General features: G+C 36.7%; 1 long non-coding RNA gene across 1 annotated transcript; it reads left to right on the forward strand.

Moving 5' to 3' along the window:
• The first annotated feature begins 5,292 nt into the window (after positions 1–5,292).
• LOC131233605 (uncharacterized) lies at positions 5,293–5,825 on the forward strand. The gene is made up of 3 exons (XR_009165297.1): positions 5,293–5,410; positions 5,493–5,600; positions 5,698–5,825. It is a non-coding gene; the product is annotated as an uncharacterized LOC131233605 (long non-coding RNA).
• The last annotated feature ends 999 nt before the right edge of the window (positions 5,826–6,824 follow it).

A 6,824-nucleotide genomic window follows, 5' to 3' on the forward strand; every position in this document is an offset into this window, starting at 1 on the left:
TGAAAAGCTGCTGGACTGTTTTGGGCACCTTTGGTAATATTGAAGGTATCTTCGGTGCTATTGAAAGTGTCGTTCGGTGGCACTTTCTCCTACTAAATGTGGCCAAATTTTCTTGTTTAAACTCTTTGTCCATTAAATCATTCAACAACTTGGAACTTCTTAAGGCCAAGACTAAAAGGATAGAAAGTATGAACTTGGAACTGGCTTTAATTGGATGACCTAAGTGGGGTATCCTATTTAGGTTTAAGTCATCTATAAGCAAGATCTTGATCGTAGAAGCCTATTTGGAATCTGACTTTGTAGCTTGGGCTTCTGCTTTAATTGCGTCGTTGGTCTTCATTTGTAAAGGACTCATCTGACTACTCGACACAACTAGTCACGTGATTGACAAACATGTGTGTAAATACATGCACTAACAATCTCTCTCTTTGTCAATTATGTGACAAAAACAACCTATCCTATGATACTATTATGATCCATACCCTGACCTACCAAAATAATAAAAGATTATATATCATGTACTAAATTACTACTCAAACATAAGACTAGATATGTAACATAGAGATGTTGCTCCCCCCTAGTTTCTTCCATGATCATCCTGTATTCTGCAGAAAACAACAGAGTGTTTTGGCAGGTGGATAGGTTTCTTCTCCCCCCCTTTTATTAGTTATTGGCAAAGGATTTACCAAGAAGCAAGCCAATATGAAATTCAATGTAGAGAGAGAGAGAGAGAGAGAGAGAGAGAGAGAACATGTAAATCACATAAAGTTAGAATGGAATTGCAAGAAATATATAAACATTATGTGACAAACCCATGTCAGAAGCAATATATATTACCATGAAGGAGACTCAAACATGAGCATAATGGATATCATCAGAAATTCTTCAAAATTGTTACCCCAAGCTTGGGTAGAATAATCCATCATCTAAAAAATAAACAAACAAACCCTTGAGGGCATAATCATCCAAAAAGAAAATGTACTATGATTCAGCAACAACACAAGAGACATGGTCATCTAGAAGATCCACCCTCATACAGATGAATATAAGGATGATGAGACAGAAGCAATTCTGTGATATGTTCTCTAGTAGGTTGAATAGTGTCAATATGCAGTTCAATCCCAGAGAGCCGATTTTTGCACTACCAGTGGCGAGCTTCTATATTTGACTGCCCTTCAAGAAGTTGACAAAGAAGATCATTTTGACTTGAAGCTGGCATTGGGGTATGACATGAACCCCAAGTAGAGGCAATGGGATTTTCTTGAACCTCTTCTTCATCCTTACATTCATGATTGGCTTTAACTACTTTTAACTGGTGTAGGGTTTTCTTGGTAAAGTACACTGCGGGATATATTATATCACGAGTAGGTGGCAGTGTTATAAACTTGGAGAGTTTAGAAATGTCGCTTGGAAAAGGAAGGCTTATGTGGTGAATACCTTTGACAACTTGAGTTAATTGTTTCAAAATTATAATGGGTAGACATATTTCAGTTCTCTGATAGATATCACATAGGGTATTTAGAACAACTAGTGAGAGTATGTCTCTAGAAACTTCACAAGGATATGCATTGGTACTCAGTATATCGTGAAACACTTTTGTGATAGAGTCCAAATGTAATGAAGACAGGTAGTATCTTCTATTTTTGGAAATCATTAAGTCAACACATAGTATTCTAGTCACTTCTTTCTAGACACTTGGATCATTTAAGCAACGATCAGTTGGTGAGGTATGTGTGACTGGAAGATTCAGAAGTTGTCCCAGCATCAAAGGAGTGATCTCCTTGGCTTGGTTCATGTAATTGATGCTTACCGACAGTGGATCATCTTGAGTATTATGACAAGAATTCCAGAATTGATAAACAAGGTCATATTGTATTTCTCCTCCTAAGTAAAGGACGTTATCCCACATTATTGATCCTAGATAGATGTTTATCCCGTATGGCTCTTTGAAATGAGATTTGATAAATTGATCAAAGGTAAATTCATTTATCCTGGTAGTAGAATGCAGGTAAGGAGTATAGTTTTTGATTTTTCTAAATGAGGTTTTTCCTTTTGTATCTTCCTTTCCTTTGCTCTTGACCATGCTGTGTTGAAATCATAGGTTAAAACATAAGTACAACTTAAAATAATAACTAATATGAAAAGATGCTTATATCCTCGATAGAATGAGGTTACAATCACAGATTTTCCAATTAAGCACATATAAATCCTATAGTGAGTTTCTTTCAAAACAACCCTTTTTTATTCTGTGTAATTGTAATTCAATAGGTTGTTTTGGAACACAATGGTATCCTTATAAGAATTGATATGCAATATGGAGTGATTTAACTATTCGACCATCGCCATCAACATCAAAACCCCTAGATAGTGTGTAATGGGATAAAATTAATTGGGCCAAGTTTTCATTGACTGGTCCCCCAAAGTATAGAAGTCACTACCAAAAAAATGACCAAACGCTACGGACCATGATGGTTTTTGGTTACAGATATAAACCGTAGCTTTTTTGCTATGGCTTAAAACTGTAGCTAAAAGTAATTAAACCGTAGCTAAAAGCTAATGCCACCACCCATGCCTACAACATGTGACAGCCCCATAAGGAACTCTACGAGGCCCATTAAAATGTGTGTGGTCCATCTAATACGTCTATCCATTTTGAAAGATCATTTTAGGGCAAGATCCCAAAAAAGGAAGTAGATCAAAGGCTCAAGTGGACCACATGGTAGGAAACAGTGGAGATTATATACATACTATTGATTGATGGTGTGGTTCAATTGGACCTGTGATTTGCCTAGATTTTTGTGCCATTCTTTATAAAAAAAATTTACAAAATTAATGGATGGTGTGGATATTTCAAATGCATCATGATGGACCCTACAAAGCTCCTGACTGGACCGTCCATCCAGAACCCATCAAACGTGCAAATGTGAAGGGGCTACGAAGGATGGCACAATGGCTACGGCTAGTGGGATTTTAACTATAGTCTAAAACTGTAACAAAAAAAATGCGAAAACTCACCTCGTGCGCTGCCCTTTTTCTCCTTCCCCCTCAAACGAAACTTCCTAAAATTTTTCTCTCCCTCCACTCCAGGGAAAAAAAACCCAAATCCGCGCGTCCCTTCTCTCTCTCTCTCTCTCTCTCTCTCTCTCTCTCTCTCTCTCTCGCTCCACTCTCCCTCTTCCTCTCCCTCTTGACCCTAACCCCTACCTCCCTCTGTCGTTCCCTCTCCCTCTCCCTCTCGACCCTAACCCCTACCTCCCTCTATCGCTCCCTCTCCCTCTCCCTCTCGACTGCAACCCTTAAGCGACACACCCCCTTCACCTAAGCAAAAATCCACCCCTGCAGACCCCACCCTTCACCTCTTCTCCATCTCTCCTCTCTGACCAGGTACCCATTTCTCTCACCATATATTCTAAGTTTGATTTTGAGTTTTTATTTCTAAATCTTCAAATACACAATTAGGGTTTCATTTCCTATAAAATTTGTAATAGGAAAAGGATTTAGGGTTCTGTAAAATCTGTAATAGGAGAAAATGGGAAAGTTTTTTTTTTTTACAAGGTATTTAAGGTTTTTTTCTTGTACACTCAAGAGGGCTTTCGATCTTCCTATATTCAATTGATCTAGTGTAGATTGACATTCACAGGTCTCGGTCTCGCTCTCTCTCTCTCTCTCTCTCTTTATTTCTCTCAATTGATCCAGTGTCGATTGAAATTTAAGGATTTTCATTTCCTGTATGTACACCAGCCATTTACTTTATGTCTATCAATGTTTATGATGATGGTTATTATTATTTTTGTGGCCACTTCTTAGAACAGTCAGCATTATGTTTTATACTTGGGAACTTGTTTGCATAGCAAGTGGAAAGATCATATTCCTCTCACAACGATAGTCACTTAGGTTCTTGCGCCCAAGATTCAAATTAAAGAAATGTGCAATGATTGCTTAGTGGAATCCATCCTTTTCTTTGCTATCCAAACAACAAAAATTGTCACATCAAAGGAAAACTATTTTTCTGTTCCATTGTTTGGCATGGAATCCCTATTATCCAAACATGGCCTTATATTTATGTCCGAGTCTGACAGCAAGTAGCTTGGTCCCAGGTTTCATCTTGAAGGCTGGGCTTGGATAGATCCAGACCTTATACCTGCCCATTAACAGCCCTACTAAAAACTGTATAGAGAGCTAGATGATGCTTCAATTTGATTGCCTTTTCCACACTTGTTCAACATAAATATTTGAGTATAATAATTAAAGAAAAAATGAACTAACAGGTCATGGATGGCCAACCAATGGCGATTCTCAAATTCTCCAAATTCTATGTACATCACTAACTACTCATTTCTTAATTCTGTAGACTCATTCCTCTGCATCATCTAAAATCTCCCATGCCCATTAGCCTTAGCCGTGTTTTCATAACTAGGACTATTGCATTTCCAGCAACTAGAACTCACAATGAACTTTGAACTACTCATGTGACTGTTGAGAAGTCCAATTTTGTAGACCTTTCATCTCATTTCTTATTGCAGAATGTGCAAGAAATCCATTTGCTAATCACTGGTTCTGGGAGTCCATTGGTTGTCTTCGAGTCTGTCTTTTTGTCCATTTTGTTTTGGGGATAAGGTCATCTTTTTGGAATAATTTGTGTCACTATCTCCCTCCCTCCCTCTCTCTCTGTATCTTTTATTATTTTTTTTAGAAACACTGCAAGTCACTCTAGGATAAGGTAGCAACATATCTCTCTAGTTTGTTGGTCCAACATGGTCATATGAAGGAACCTTGTATAGGGAAATCTTTGAGCTGGTGTGCATTTGGTGTATTTTTTATATGCTACTCCTGGAACGTTGGTTTCTTTAATTAGCAGTTTTGAGTTCTTCTCATGGTTCCCAATGCTATTGAGGCATATTTTCTTATGTGCTCTGCTATTTGTCATTACCTAAGGATGTTGGCTCTCTTCATATTCTTATTATTTGTGTCTAACCCTTTGTATTTGGAAAACAAAGCCGTATACCATGGTATAAAAAGGACAAAAATCTGCAATGGGTAAGACCTGAAGCTCAAGAAGGGTGTGATGTGTCAGATTGGTTCAACATTATGGTACTCCATCAAAACAGGTTAGACATTGTCTTTGAGAGTAACCTAGAAGTTAGAACACATGAAAAAAAAAAAGAAAAAAAGAGCAACATAATCAATCTCCTCAACTTAAATTGATTCGTGATGAGTATTTTTCGTGAGTTGCTAGATGTTTGCAGGAAGAAATTAAATGCTTACCTGATTAGTTACCACTTATAATTGTACGTCTGTGCATTGCACGATCAAGAGAAATCCCAAAAACGTGATAAATGAACATTTCCTGCCATGATTCCTGTACTTCATAGTGTGGGGGCATGAACATGAATGCCTCGTTGATCCACAAGTATTGCTGATAACATTTTTTGTTGCCTGTGGATTACTTCCTTCTTATTGCATCTTATTGGGGGTAGCTTCTGATTTCATAGGAAGTTCCTGGGATGGGCTTTCATATAACTCAACCAGGGTCGTCTGTTGCAACATCATTAATCGATGGGGAAGCAAAGCTTAAGCATGTCCTTCTTTTAGAAATTAAGGTTGTTTTGGTGAAGGAGACTGTTTCTTTTTACCTCCTTTCATCTTTTTCGTCAATGATCATACATGTGAAATATAGCAGGTGATTTCTATTTATAGGGGAATCAATATCGTCCAACTAAAATACCTTTGAAGTCAATGAGGCCTTTTAAATATGTTGAGGTAAGGAGTTCTGTGGAATTTGGTTTTCATATTTTTTAGTATTTTCATACCATGTCATGCTTTCTAAGCAAGTCATTTTAAAGGATGAGGCGGACATTGACCCAATGATCAATCATCTATTCTTGAGCATTTGGACAAAGTTGTATGGATTTTTCTTTCCCACTTTCATTAAGACCTACAAAACCTCATACCTTGATGGATACATACTAGTAACTATATTTTAATAAGTTGAGACTACTTCAGGTCAGAAATATGATTGAGAAAGGTAGCAGAAAGGCTATTAGTATGTCAGACCTCAAGCTTCTGTTAGTTCACATAAAGGTATTACTTTTGGGAAGTTCTTAATGGAGTTCCAGATAAATAGTTCTCAAAAGAAGCTTACCAAAATTTTAAGGAAGTTTGAAAGAAGCTTACCAAAAAATTTTGGTTGCAACCATGTATTATACAATGCTCGGGGCCAAATGGTGTACAACATTCAGGTTTTCAATTTGTAAAAGTAGGGGTGCTCACAGATATTAAGGGCTTGAAATTATTTGTTAAAATATTTTGAAAATTGCTGATGAAATCTCTCAATCAATAAATATCTCTATAAAATTGTTATGGATTCTGTCAAATATTCTTTTTCTCCATAGTATTTTCTAGGATTCTGTTAAATCTTCTTTTTCTCCTTAGTATTTTCTTGGATTATGTTGAGACACATTTTACCTTGAATGTTGATTCTAGAGGCATATATTGTGTCTAAAATTTCAAAACAAAGGGTATGCTTCAAGCTGGCTTTAGTCTGTGTTATCTAGTATTGAATTCAATTAAAATAACTAGTAGTTCAGTAAAGTGGAAACTACCTTTTGGAATGTTTTATACAAAAAACAAACCTCTTTTCCTAGCCTTTCTTGGGTATGCTTGGTTATCATCTAATTCTTTTAGATTTCTTTTTCTAAGTTTATTTGAAATATGATTTATGAGAAAAATGCCAAGAGGATTCATCGAAGATGATTGAAGAGGATCTTCACAACATACATGCCAAATTGCCAATGTAAGAAAGAAATGAGTAAGGTTGACGTTGT

The sequence above is a fragment of the Magnolia sinica genome, chromosome 18, assembly GCF_029962835.1.
Source record: "Magnolia sinica isolate HGM2019 chromosome 18, MsV1, whole genome shotgun sequence".
NCBI classification, from domain to species: domain Eukaryota; kingdom Viridiplantae; phylum Streptophyta; class Magnoliopsida; order Magnoliales; family Magnoliaceae; genus Magnolia; species Magnolia sinica.